The sequence below is a fragment of the Gadus chalcogrammus genome, chromosome 1 (assembly GCF_026213295.1).
Source record: "Gadus chalcogrammus isolate NIFS_2021 chromosome 1, NIFS_Gcha_1.0, whole genome shotgun sequence".
In the NCBI taxonomy this organism is placed as follows: Eukaryota; Metazoa; Chordata; class Actinopteri; order Gadiformes; family Gadidae; genus Gadus; species Gadus chalcogrammus.
Window position 1 is genome coordinate 23,965,303 of NC_079412.1, and position 14,319 is coordinate 23,979,621.

Below are 14,319 nucleotides of genomic sequence, written 5' to 3' on the forward strand. Positions count from 1 at the left end.
GAAAATGTATTCATCGTGCCAATTATTCTTCATATGTGGAAAAAAAAAAGTGACTGTGTGCATATGACTGTTCGTGTGCCTGTGCGTGTGTCCGCGTCTGCGTGTGATTACATACACACATCCAATGTGTTGTGTACCTTTTTATTAAAAGTAGGACACACGGGTGCCTGGGCATGTGTCCAGTTATAAAATTAGGCGTGTGTGTGTGTGTGTGTGTGTGTGTGTGTGTGTGTCTATATCTGTGTATAAAAAACACACACGCACCTACATCTGGCGCAGTTGTGGTAACTATGTACATTTGTCACAGCACGTGTGTCCTTTGGATCTGAGAAATCCCAGAGTGTCTCTGCTCGCGAGGGCCACACTAATCAAATGGACAGTCTGGCCTACCAACGAGGTCAGCCCGCCGTGGTGACGTCTGAGTGCAGTACACCAAGTTCACCACACGGGGGTGGTCTTTCGACGTGAATTTCTTTTTCAACAAATTATGGTTCAGCCCAACCTGTTTCTCACGCTGAAAGACGCAAACGGGAGGTAATTTACTTTTTGGAGTATTCTCTATCAATGGGATTAATTTTGATGTAAATAAATCATAACCATTTTAATATTGAATTAAATGCTTTGTTTTTAAAGTAATTCAATCAAGTAGTTTTTATACGTGATAAAATATCCTATAATAATGATGTTGTGGATGCGTGTGTCTTTGTCTTAACGATGATAAACATACTGATCGTGCATTTGTAAAAAACAAACTAATTTAAAACATATATTTTATCTCACTTGACACAGATCAGTCTTCTAAGGACAACGTTTTTTTTCTCTCTCTTTTCTATTCAGTCTTTTTTTTTTTGCTGTCTGGTGCCTTTGGGTCTTCTCTATTCACATGCCCAGCCAATCAGAACGTCCCATTTCCCAGATCCATGTTCAGATGTCAATCAACCCCCCCTTCAGGCACCGGGCTCGGGCTGCAGGGAGACAATAGAGGCCGAGAGAGGGAGAGGCAGAGGCAGACATGAAAGTGGGTAAAACACACACACACACACACACACACACACACACACACACACACACACACACACACACACACACACACACACACACACACACACACACACACACACACAGTTGGATGTAAGAAAGAGAGGGGAGGGAAGGGGGGAGTACAGAGTAATCGCTGAGAGCAAATGTAGAGCATTGAAGAGGATGAATGAATCGGGTCAGGGAAGCCCCTGAGTAGTGGGAGGGAGAGAGAGTGGGGGGAGAGAAGGGGAGGGAGAGACAAAATGATGGCCAGGGACCTATAGAGGGCAAGGCAGATCGAGATCGAGTGAGAGAGAGAGGGCCGACTGGGGGAGAGTTGGGGTGGGTGGGTGGGTGGGTGGGTGGGGGGGGGGGAAACAAATGAGAAATGGAGCAAACAGAAAGAGAGAGCAGCATGAGCTCACCACACAGACAGGAGAACGGCAAGAGAGATATAAATAGTGATGTGTGACTAATGGGAATACAGGAGAAGGAAGAAAGAAAGCCAAAGGGTTAGAGAAAGGGGCATTTTTTTTCTTCAGGTGTTAGTTGTCACAGACCATAAGAAGAGGGGTGACGGATCGATGACAGATGGATGACGGATGACTGAAGGATGGATGGTGGATAACGTGTCCGTACTGCTTGAGATAATGGTGCTCGACTTCTAGAGAGATGGGGACAGTGAAAATGCACTTCAGTGTGTTGTCGAACTGAGAACACACACACACACACACACACACACACACACACACACCTCTACACCTCTCTCTCCCCATATCTTGATGGCTCCCTCCATCCATATAAAGTTGGTTCATAGACCCTTTGCCATTCCTCCAATAAAGCGATCCACCCTGCAGTATCTGCCTCTCCATCTTATCTTCTGCCAGCAGTGTGTAGAGCCGGGCCGAGCCGGTCCGCTGCAGGGCCGTACGTTCCCAGTTAGCACCGTTGTATCGTACGAGTATGTTATCACTCTTGCAGTACAATAACAGAACGATGGTGACCCACACTCACGTTGCGCTGTTGCTCAGTGGGAATGATGTTGTTCCACACTGTGTGTGTGTGTGTGTGTGTGTGTGTGTGTGTGTGTGTGTGTGTGTGTGTGTGTGTGTGTGTGTGTGTGTGTGTGTGTGTGTGTGTGTGTGTGTGTGTGTGTGTGTGTGTGTGTGTGTGTGTGTGTGTGTGTGTGCGTGCGTGCGTGCGTGCGTCGCCATGTGCGTCTACCTCTATGAGGGAGTGAGATCCAAAAGATGAAAGAGAAACGAATACGTCAATATGGCGGGCCTTGAAACATTTAGACCCGTATTTATCTCTGCAGCGGGGCGCACGGAGAGGGCCCCCTGCTGGGGGCCCTCTCCTCCCAACCCCTCCCAACCACTCCTCCCACCACCCCAGCTAACAACATCTGCCTGTCTGGAAAGACATTTCAAACTGACGTGTGTGTGTGTGTGTGTGTGTGTGCGTGAGACAGTGTAGACATGGGGAATGAAATGGAATACATTACGATTCTCGGCACAGGCTAATTGTCGAGAACCCGGTACGTTTTCTGAGGCTAAGGATCGAGGTGTAGGGATAACTGTGTGTGTGTGTGTGTGTGTGGTGATCTATGAGTATATGATGATACATGTCATAAATACTGTGAGAAAGCTCCAACCCTCTCATTTTGGTCTCACTTTAAAGTCCAAATGTGTACGATTGAGCTCCTCCCAGGTAGTAGGCGGACATTTTAATATTCCTAAAACACAACAGCCGCGTTCCGTCCACTCTAATTGGCTGGTCAACTGTGTGACACTAACTAGCGTAGCTCGGCTGGCTGGGTGGCTGAGCGGGAGGGGTTTGGGGAGTGGCGATCGGAAGACACTTGTAAACAAAATGCAACATTATTTATGTTATGGGATGGGATTTCATCTATAGCATTATTTTAATCACTATCAATCAGAAATTTTTGCCGCTATTTCCTGGTTATTTTAAGCTATAAGCTAGTTGGTTAGCTAGGTACACGTTTTAGGGCTTTAAACACTCTTTGCGGTATACTTCACAATAAGAGCGTAGTAGATCTCTGACACTCTCTGAAGGTGGGCTGGAGGAGGGGAGGGCAGTCTGGGAGGTCTGCATCATATACATACCCTCCCTCCATCACAGCGAAGGAGACGGACACCTTTTCACAGCCGATTCACCAGCTGTCAGACTCTTATCTGCTCCCTCTCCTTGACCTCTGACCTTCGTCTCTCGCTCTTTCACTCCTTCCCGCTCTTCCACCTGACCTCTTTCTTTGTCTTGTCAACAATTTTCAGTTCTCTCTTTTCTGTCTTTCTATTGTTCCCTCTCTTCTGTCTTACTCTTGTCTTCTTCTGTCTTTCACTCTCTCTTTTCTTTGTATCTCTTGTTCTATCTTTTCCGTCTTTATCTTGTTTTTCTGTCTGTCTTTCTCTGCTTCTTATACCCTCTTCCTCCACGGTCTCCCTTTCCTACTGTCTCTCTGTCTAAATATCTATTTCCCTCTTCCTGCCCTCAACTCTCTTTTCTTTAACTCCACCTCTCTCATTCAACCATAAGGTCCCTGCTCCCTCTCTATCTCCCAGTCCCTCTCTCTTTCCATTGCACATGACCTTTTCTTGCCTTTCTGCTCTTTATCCGTTTAATCAGTCTCTCTCTCTATCTCGCCCTCTCCAGCTTTCGCTCTCTCGCTCTCACCAGCTCTCTCTCTCACTGGCCCTCTCTCTGGCTCCCTCTCTCTGGCTCTCTCTCGCTCTCTGTCTCTCTCTCTCTCTCTCTCTCTGTCTCACCGACTCTCTTTTCTCTCTCTCACTGGCTCTCTCTCCGTCTCTCTGGTTCTCTCTGGCTCCCTCTCTCTGGCTCCCTCTCTCTGGCTCTCTCTCTCTCTCTCTCTCTGATTCCTTTCCATCTGTAAGCTCAGGATCTGAGTGTCAATGTGTGTGTAAAAGTGAGCACACGCAGACAGGGACGCACACACACGCAGACACACTCAAAGACACGGACACACACACGCAGACAGACACGGACACAATCAAAGACACGGACACACACGCAGACAGACACGGACACACTCAAAGACATGGACACACACGCAGACAGAGACACACACACACACAGACAGCCGCAGACACACACGCACGGATACACACTTAGGAAGATACACAAGCAGACACGGACACACTCAAAGACAGGGACACACTCAAAGTCACGGACACACACGCAGAGACACGCGCGCACAAACAAGCACACACCTACCTATTATTCAACTATTCACACATGCAGACTTTCCTCTGTTTCCCGCTCCCTCCCTACTCACCACCACACACGATTATCTCAGGCAGTGTACCCCACATACATCCTCTGTGTCAATATGTGAAACACGAGCAAAATCCATTTAGAAATGTTTTTTTTATACAATGTTACCTGCATTTACTCTCTTGTCCCAGTGTATTCAAACCTGCGTGCATGCAAGCATTCTGTGTCTATCTCGCGCTCTCTCTCTCGCTCTATCCAACACACAGACCACCACACACAGGCACAACCACACACACACACACACACACACACACACACACACACACACACACACACACACACACACACACACACACACACACACAACAACAGGCACACACACTTAATCTTTCATGCATATCGAGACGTGCATTCCTGATCCCGCGGTTTGACGGGGGGAGCAGCAGGGGGCACGGAGGGGGGAGCGGGCTGCTAAGGCACCCCTGCTGTGCCACGACTCCTCTCCAGGTGTGTGTGCGTGTGTGTGTGTGTGTGTGTGTGTGTGTGTTCGGGGGGGGGGGGGGGGGGGGGGGTGGTAGAGGGAGGGAGAAAGGCCAAGGTGTGCGTTGGGTATGTGTGGTTTGGGAGGGGTCTGCATGTGTGTGTGTGTGTGTGTCCCTCTGTCTCTTCTTGTGTGTGTGTGTGTGTCCCTCTGTCTCTTTGTGCGTGTGTGTGTGTGTGTGTGTGTGTGTGTGTGTGTGTGTGTGTGTGTGTGTGTGTGTGTGTGTGTGTGTGTGTGTGCTAGAGGTGGAACATATTGTTGTTATAGACTCAGACTTTTGCATCTAATCTTTCACGCTTTCTCTCTCGCTCACACCCGGCACATCATTATTCCGCTTCGTCTATCGCTCTATCTCTCTTGGACTCTCTTAAACCCTCTCACACACGCACACACCCCATTAAGTGGCATATGCCCTTCGCTTTCCTATTCGCCCTGAAACCCCTCGATCTCACTCCGTCTAATAAGTTACCTGAAATTAATTCTCTGGCCAGGTTGTGGGCAGAGCCCGACTATATCCTGCTTCATGTTAAGCATTTTATCCAAAGTAATTGCAGTGATTTTGATACATATTGCCCATAACAGTCATTTAGGAGCAGGTGGAGGCCAGAACACCTTGCCCTGAGGCTTCCTTCAGGTATCCCCCATGAAGACGTTGAGAATTGAACCCAGTGCCGTAATGCTGGGAGTGCACACCCTTAACCCAAACCAGCCTAACCCTAACAGCCCAGCAACTAGTAGGAGCTGGTAACTTTACCCTTAAGTTCACCCCGGAGGAGGAAATGAGACACAGCTACTCGTGGCTTCTGCTGCAATGAATCCTTGCAGCAAAGTATTTTGGGCATGCACGCTTTCACCTACGCAACTGAATGTTAACTTATTTGCTTCTAATCAAATTGAAATCGATTTTTGTCGATAGCACCGTTACGAAATGGCCAATATCGTACAGCACCCCTCACTCCTAAGCCCTCTTTAGGGGCAAGGAAAATACTATTTTCAACATGGATAAAAACAAAAAAAGATTCATTGTACATCTTGTTTTCCGATCCGAGCATTGCCCCCCCCCCCCCCCTTATCGGAGTGCTTGAACAACGAATGGCTGTGTGAACGACTGACAAAGAGGCTCTACTTCTCCAGCAGCGATACAAAGGAGAGCCCCTCGTTCACGGCTCCGCCGGTGCTTAAGGTAATGTAATGGAGGTGACGGCCAATTGGCGGGAATTGACTGTAATGGAGGTGAATTGACTGATCCTCAGAAGACGGCATGCCCAGACGATCTCTCTCTTTCTCTAACACAGATCCCGGGAGAGAGGGAGAGAGAGAGAGACGGGGTGAGGGTGGGAGGGAGAGATCTTCACTTGGATCCAGCGACATGTGGTAAAAGGTTTAATGACAGGCTAAATGGTACCGATTTTTTCTGCCAATCATCTTGCCAGAATTATTCTGCATCAACATAATCATCTGTCCAGGTTCACCCCCACTTTGACTGAGAACACTTAGGATGATGAGTTAAAAAAAAAACGTTTTTACCTCAAATAAGTGAAGGTGTAGGTCTAATGGAAGCAGAGCGAACACGCCTTGAGAATAGCTAATCAGTTGAGTCCTTTGTTCTGGGTTCATAGATAGGGTATCCTACCCTCAGTCTACTCTATTCTACTTTGTTCAGTTTTTTTATTCTTTATTATTTTATTCTGTTCTTTTGAATTATATTATATATATTATATTACTATTGTATGCCGTTTTAAGCTTCTCTATACTGTTGTTTATTATGTTCTAATATACGCTATTCTGTTTGATTCTAAAATCTCATATCAAATTTGAAGCGGTTCTGTGCTGTTTAATACTGTTCTGTTCCATGTTCTGTTATTTTGTATTTTATTATACAGTGTTCAGTTTGATTCTATAATCTCATTCTATTATATACTATTCTATTATTTTCTTGGTGTGTCTGCTGTCTCTCGTCACCCTTTAACACAGAACCCAATCCCACACAACCCATTGAAGAAGTTGGGAGTAATTGGTTTGTCCTCTTGGTGTCAGAAGACAGCAGGGTCAGTATGGAGAATGGATCCAAAACCTTGAATCACGTTTGTACATTGGTTCACAGACAAAGCGACGAAGTGAGCCCTTCTCAGGCTTCCACGAGCCTCCAACTGGACTGGAGGCTGGCAGCCAAGAATTGTGGGTAAGAGAACAAGTGGTACAATATTGATGTCCTTGAGTTAAACACAAGAACCCCCTCCCCTCCCGGGCGGCTGGGTACAGCATCAGATCTGGTATGTGTACTTCATCCCAACACTGACAGGTTGCCACGGCAACACAGGAGAGGGAAAATAAGATGAGCAGTGACTTGAAAGCGGTAAGTGAAATGAAACAAAACGTTTCGTGCGCGGAGAATCGAATTTGACTCGACGCAAATACCCAGCGCCGCTTTCCTTCAAGGACGGCCGCCTTCGCCGCCGCTGCTCCCACTGGAGTGAGACGCTGAATGAATAGCGGGCAGCTCGCACGTATACACCGGTAGCTACAATGCTCCTCGAAAGATTCCTCGTTCATCGGGATTCTCTTATTTATTTCACTCCTTTCTGTATACATTTCTTTCTCTTATTTCTTTCGCTTTTTATTACTTCTTTCTTTTATGGGTCTACTTTTTAGTTTTTTTTTTCCCAGTATCTCTCTGGTCTTTGTTTCTTTATTTTTGATTTGTCATCTTCATCTTCCTTTAGTTTTTCAGGTATAAGGCCCTTAAGTATTAGATGAGCTTGCATTTCGCCCATTTGCCCTTTAGCTTTACCTTCAATACATTCAAGTGACGATTAGTTTGTAATCCATTGCCTTGCATGTAATCCCATTACATGTAATCTGTTCCCTTCCACCTCCACCATGTAACAGGAGTTATCCATTTGATTCAATTAGGTGTGATATTCAGCCTGCCAGCCCAGCCGGCCAATCAGCCAGTCAGCCAATCGGCACTCAGTCAGCCAGCAAGCCAGTCGGCCAGCAAACCAACAGAGATCAAGAGGTTCCAGGCAGATAATCCAACGCCTATAGCCAGCTAGAGAAAACTTCCCGCAGAGCTACACTGATCCAAGACCAAATTGGTTCTTCTGATCCTATCCATGAGAGCCAAATTGACTGGGTTCCAGTAGCAGTGGGATTTACACGCACTTCTATTGCAAGTATAGAGGGACACACTGAGTTTATCAGATCACGTTCCACCACTCAGCCCTTCCTAATCCACATTGAGGATGAAGGTTAGCTTGAGCTAAATCTTCATAGGATCTGAAGACATGCATTGTCTCCTCCTCCTCCTCCTCCTCCTCCTCCTGCTCCCTGATTCTTGTACTACCCCTACTTCTCACAAACCCCCCCCCCAGCCCCCATAATACAGCCCCTAGCCCTGTCTATCTGCATTGTCATACTGGAATATGTATTGTCGGGCGAGATGCCCATCTGGATACACTAATGCACTTTTGTATATTGATAAATCTTAAATTACAGTCTATGTATCATCCTTCTCAATAGACGTCCAAATCGGAGTGCTGTATTTTACAATGTCTCTGATATGCAAACAGGGAGAAGATTCAAGCACATCTTTATGAAATAGTTGTGTTACTTAACTGCTGTTGGCTGTGTCGGGCCACTCTTTAATATATGATTTGGTGGAGATGAATGGAAGAATGTCTTTAATAGCACACTGGTCCTCAAATGGGGAAGTGTGGGTGTGTGCGTGTGCATGCGTGAAAGTCATTCTGAGGACATTCGATGGCTGCCCTTTGTACGTTTTTATTGGTAGTGATCTCCCCCCTTCTCCCTAGCCCCTCCCCCTTCTGTCAGGCTCTTAACTGTATTAACATTCTGGTCATCTTTACTCCCCCTAGAATATCATCATAACTAGCTAAATAGTACTCTCTCTCTCCCACTGTGTGTCTCTCTCCCCGTTCAGTACAAATCTGTTAATAGGCGCTACACTACACCACTGTGTCCCCGGCATGTGAATTATTAAAGGCGAATCATTTGCTCTTTAATCACAGCATCGTGATGAATACTTAATGTGGAGCCATGTGTCGGGTGAAGCTAAACAGTCTTGAGTTAGCTAGCAAGCTAGCTAGCCAGCTTTAGAGAGCCAACAAGTAAACAAAACTGTAAATAACGGTAAAATAAACCTGAAAATATAAAATCATTTTTTCAGTTTATTTTTGCATTCATTTTATTTACTATTTTCAGTTATTCTAGTTTATTCTTCTTTTTTTTCTTCTTTTTTTTGGTTATTTACAGTTTGGCACAATGGTAATATTTGTTATTCTGCCAGTATGCGTGCTGTTGTGTTGACATGATGTGTGACAGATTGATGCTGTTAGTGTGCGTTGTGTGTTGTGTGTGTGAGGAGAGATGATAGAAACAGTGTTTGTTGTGGGAATCCAAGTGTCCTGAGAAAGATGCATAGATATTTATACATGTTATTTATAGCTGCGGTGCATAATTTAGTGTATATAAATGTAATCTCTGGCTGTGTCTATCCCTACAGTGTCTTCCCCCTTCTCAGTCTCTCTCTCTCTCACTATCACTTTCCTTCTCTCTCTTTCTCTATAGTTCAATGTTACATCCATCCCTGATGATATTCATGCTGTTCATAATCCTCCCTTCTCTCCATCATATCTCAGTTCCATATTGTTATTAGTATTTCTCTCTCTCTTTGTTTCTATGTCTCTCCCTCGTTCACACTCAATTAATTTCCTCAATACTCGTTCTCTCCCCATGTCTCATTCTCCGGCTCGGGTTTTATCTGATTTGATATCTGTCTCGATCATTATCATAACTCTAATCCTAGCCCTGCCTCTCGCTCTTGGTCTCTCTCTCTCGCTCTTGGTCTCTCTCTCACTCATTGATGTGAACTTTACCTCGGTTACTCAGCATCGCTCTCGCTCAAGTGTGTGTGTGTGTCCCACTCTCTATTCAGTGATTTGGGTCACTGGCTGACTAAAAGACTACACACAGCTGGCCTATAAAACCTACCCCACACACACACACACACACACACACACACACACACACAGAGAGAGAGAGAGAGAGAGAGAGAGAGAGAGAGAGAGAGAGAGAGAGAGAGAGAGAGAGAGAGAGAGAGAGAGAGAGAGAGAGAGAGAGAGAGAGAGAGAGAGAGAGAGAGAGAGAGAGAGAGAGAGAGAGAGAGAGAGAGAGAGAGAGAGAGAGAGAGAGAGAGAGAGAGAGAGAGAGAGAGAGAGAGAGAGAGAGAGAGAGACTCTGCCTTGTCTTGTAGTTTTCTCTCTTTCTCTTTCTCTCTTTTATTATAGTAGGGAGTTATAGGGAGGCTGTGTTTTCCCTACATTCACTAAGTGGTCCCCTCTAGCTCAACTTGTAGTGCATTGCACGAACACTGCCAAGGTCAGGGGTTCAGTGCATGTTCTACATTAATACCAAAGTTGGTTTCAAACCAAACACTTGTAAAACGGCTTTTTAGTTTGAAAGCTACAGATTATACTTTTGGGGATTTTAAATTGACTTTGTTTTATTATTTTCTGGGATGACTTTTTTGGATGATTTTTTTATTAATAATAAAAACCTGACATTAACGCTGCCATGTTCGGTGGTTTGATTCCCCCTTCATGACACTAAAAAAGCCTCCGCCAAATTCACCAATCTGTAACATTAATACAAAAGTTGGCTTAAAACCCACCCTTTTTAGTGTAAAGGTGTGAAGAGTAAAGAACATAATGAATAAGTGTGTTTTCCCTTTATGATGTTCTTTCACGTCCAGCTCATGCTTAACACTGCTATGGTAAAAGGTTCAATTCTCACCGTCATTTAATCGAAGAATACGATGCCAAATAAGCATTTTTACTTGGAATGGTACCAGTTGAGCTAGAGGGGATGACTCGGCAAAAATAAGCAGAAAAAACATGGTGCTATTTTTATCAAAAAATATAAGCGAAAAGTTAGTAAAAGGGCATTCAAAAGGTAATCTGTACCTTTTGAATTAAAAAGGGTTACTTTTAAACCTACCTTAGCATTAAGGTGACATATGAGTTTGGTGGATGTTTCTTAGTGTTCTGAAGCCAACGGAACCAAACCACTGACCTTTGGTGGTGTTAATGCTTCCAGATGAGCTAGAAAGTCCAACTTTGTAAGGGAAATATATAAATATTATATGCAAATACAAAAAAAAATTATAATCCAAAATGATGGTCTGGTCTTGTATATCTTCAGATGTATATATTTGGCTGGATGATTCTTATATGTTTTTCCTCAAATTAAAGAATTAAAAAATAGCTCAAACCCATGAGAAGCACCCAGAATCTTATGTTCTTCTCTCTATCATTCTTCTGATTTGTCCATCCACCTCTCTCTCTCTCTCTCGCTCTCTCGCTCTCATATCACTTAATCTCCTTCCTAATAATTAATGACATGATATTTTGGGGGTCTACCACAGTGGTAGCCAATCGGTGGCCACCGGCTAATAAAAAGGAGGGAGGAAGTAAGGAGGAGGGAGTCGGAGAGACAGAGAGAGAGAGGGGAATTTATGAAAACTATGCATAGAGCAAAGAGTATATATGAAGAGAGGTTGAAAGGGAGAGAGAGAGAGAGAGAGAGAGAGAGAAAAAATAGGAGAGGGTGAGAGAGAGAATTTGGTCATGTTTCATCCTTGGCAAAGCACTCGAATTGAAATGGAATGGATTAGGATTAATCTAAATTTAACCACAGAGTCAAAGCTCAGCAGAGACGGACGGGGGTTGGTAAATGGTAGATATTGGGGGGGGGGGGTCCGGTCCACAAACCAAAGAACCAGCCCTTAAATTAACGGAGAGGCCACAGAAGAAGCGGCGCTACAGGGGGCATTTCCTATTCTTTCATCTGCTGTCACTGCGACGCGCGTCCCCGCGGAGTCCATGCTCATTATGCATACGCGAAACCACGTTGCTTTTCTAATTCGCACATTCACGACACGCGCCGGCAGCTGCCTCCTGTGATACAGGCCTACCACATTCGTCCGCTGCTACACTGCAGTGTTCGCACGCGTGGTGGAAGTATAGTGCGCGTGCGTGTGGGCGCGCGTGTGTGTTTGTGTGTGCGTGAGTGTCGTATAGGGGGCTTTCCGGCAAATGGCACTCGTCACCATCGACTGGCGGTCTGAGTGGCAGAAGGTGCACCCCTCCAACCCCCTTCGTCTCCTTTTTTCCACCCCTCCTCCCCTCATAAATCGCGGCGATGGGACATAAATTGGCAAAGAGCCTCTGCAACACAAATCCTCCTCAATTAGACCTATAGTCCTACCGTCACCTACACAACCCCCGCATAGCCTACGACATTCAAATTAAAGAAAACACCTGCGCCTGTCCTTGATGAATATGCATTACTGCTGTTGCTGTATCAGCGCCGGGGCTGACGGCCACCTGCTGGCCCTGTAGGTTGTGGTTTCCCCGGGCAGGGGGGAGGGGAGCCTGGGCTGGAGGCAGCCTGTGGCCCGGCCCCCGAGGGAAGGGAGGACGTATCAACAGAGGGGTAAAAGGCCGAGAGCAGCAGGCAATTAGAGGGAATGTAATGCAGTTGGGGAGAGAGGGAGAGAGGGGAACGAGGGGCTGGGGGGGAAGTGACGGTGTCGGATAATACACGCTTTGCCTCTGAGTCTTTCCATGTCGCTGGGCTGTTTGTCATATTTAACATTTATCATGTTTAGTTTTAATGGTTCCGGTTCTCTTGTACCCCCCCCCTCCCTCTGCGTATACATGCGCATGCACGCAAGAACGCACACGCGCGCGCGCAAACACACACACACACACACACACACACACACACACACACACACACACACACACACACACACACACACACACACACACACACACACACACACACACACAGGACTACCGGTTGTTCCCATGGAAACCCACACCAACGAAAAAGGCCCATGCCTGGCGGATCCAGGCACCAGTGGGAAGGTTTCCCGCGAGGAGACGGTCGGTTATTGATACCGCAGCGTGCGGATACCAGCCAGCCGGACTATATAGCCTACCAGTCCCCATCTGCAACGAAGCCTTCATTATGTTTTTTCTTGGACGGAAACATGTTGGACGGTGCTTCCCCATTTCCTCGCACACTCACGCGCTGACCGTCTGTCCGTGACATACCAGCCCGCCTCGTGCGCCTCGTGGCGCGTGGTTTGAATGCCTTCATACCTCCCGCCCCTTCCGGCTGGCGACGGCCTGTCTATAGGCTGTGTAAAGAATGTAGAGCCCCTGCACATTCAATGTGAAGCTGGATATCTGAGATTTTGCGGGGATTAAACAACTCTTGTTGTTCATTAAAGCAGTTTGTCAAACATTGCTTTGGGAAACCTATTTTAAGAGCTCAAACGTATTTCTTTTATAATTATTATTAATATAATTATTATTATTATTATTAGTAGTAGTTAGTAGTAGTAGTAGTAGCATTTCGTTCTTGGCATCGTTAAACGGAGCTGTGCAGGAGCGGTAGCGCTAGTCTCTGTCCTCGGTGCTGATCCGCTCATGCGCAGCGGGGAGGTCAACGTCCGCTCATATTTGACCCACATTTCGCCCGCTAGTTTAGATCCCGGTTGTTTTCGCTATATGAGCAATGTCATGATCCTTATTTTGTGGGGATTTTGAACCAATTAAGACCTTAGAGCCATTGTCAAGCTCTGCAACAGATTTTCGTGGATGGTTCTAAAGAGGCAGAGAGATGACCGATTCCGGTCCAGGCTTCCAGAGTGCATTAGTCCGTCGCGGTCCTACATCACAACGCAGAGTGACGCACTGGTAGAGCCTCGTTATGACTTTTGTTTAGTCCATCTTTACCTAATCCTGTCATGCCCCATGGCAGGATTAAAGAAGGTCATAACTTTACGATGGATGACGGGACAGCCATCTCTCTCTCTCTCTCTCTCTCTCTCTCTCTCTCTCTCTCTCTCTGTCTCTCTGTCTCTCTGTCTCTCTGTCTCTCTCTCCTGATGAGAGGAGAGACCCAGAGGGTGCGGATATTAATTTCTGACAGTCCGCTTCGTTTAGGCATTTTTAAACGGAACACTTCCTCTGGTGGTCCGTTATAAATAGCTCCCTCCCTCCGAGTTTTCAAGTCTCCCGTCATTCAGCGGTCCCGCCATCAAGAGCCTGTCGGTTTTAACCTACTTCATCATCCCCCCCCCCCGCGTCCCTAAAAACCACGATCACGACATGACAATACAACTCATAAGAGGTCGTGCCATCAAGGCCACCAGTTAACAACCAATTAGACAGCATCACTGCCCTAAAGGTTATTTGTGGCATGAAATTGCAACCCCCCTATTTCGAGTGCATGTGTCAAGTGTGAATAAATAACACCGTCATTGCATTTCAATATTTCAGGACTATATAGTCAAATACACTGTGACTAAATTCCTTTAGCTTGCAGCCGCGGCTTTGTTTGTATGTCTTACTATAGTTTACATGTACATTCCCCCTTAACAGGCTTCTATAAGACAAGGAGTCGCACGTGCA